Source organism: Hyaena hyaena, unplaced genomic scaffold (genome assembly GCF_003009895.1).
Source record: "Hyaena hyaena isolate Hyena2069 unplaced genomic scaffold, ASM300989v1 scaffold_248, whole genome shotgun sequence".
Classification (NCBI taxonomy): Eukaryota; Metazoa; Chordata; class Mammalia; order Carnivora; family Hyaenidae; genus Hyaena; species Hyaena hyaena.
Window position 1 is genome coordinate 684,621 of NW_024080881.1, and position 530 is coordinate 685,150.

Below are 530 nucleotides of genomic sequence, written 5' to 3' on the forward strand. Positions count from 1 at the left end.
ACAAGGTGGCCCCTTCTAATGCTGGACATTTATAACAGTCCTTTGTTCTGAGCTAAACTGAGTTTCCCTAAACTCCAATCGATTTGATCTTCTGTGGCCACGCAACACAAGTCTAATCTGTGTGTCCCAGACAAGCCCCTGGGTAACATGGAGTCAGAGCTCGGGTGCCCTGGTCTCCGGGGGCCCTAACCTGGGCTGACCTGCAGTTGATCTGAGAAGCTAAACTGTCAAAAGCCAGAAGGATAAGTGAGTGGAAAGCATTTATCCACTGACGGTGCACTTTGGGGCCAAACAGGGTGAACCGGGGGTAGATGATTCCTTGAGGGTCAGCAGGGCTCCTGAGTCTTACAAATCCCACTCCCTAAGCCCTGGCCGGGAGGCTAAAGTTTGCGGTTAGGTGCAGACCCCACCCACCCAAAGCATCCGCCAACAAGAACCAGGCAGAGCCAGGGGAGGTTTCAGGCATTGCTTCCCTGTGTCTTCAGGGAAGAGTTTGCTCTCTCTCTGCTTCATGAAATTCAGTCAATAAC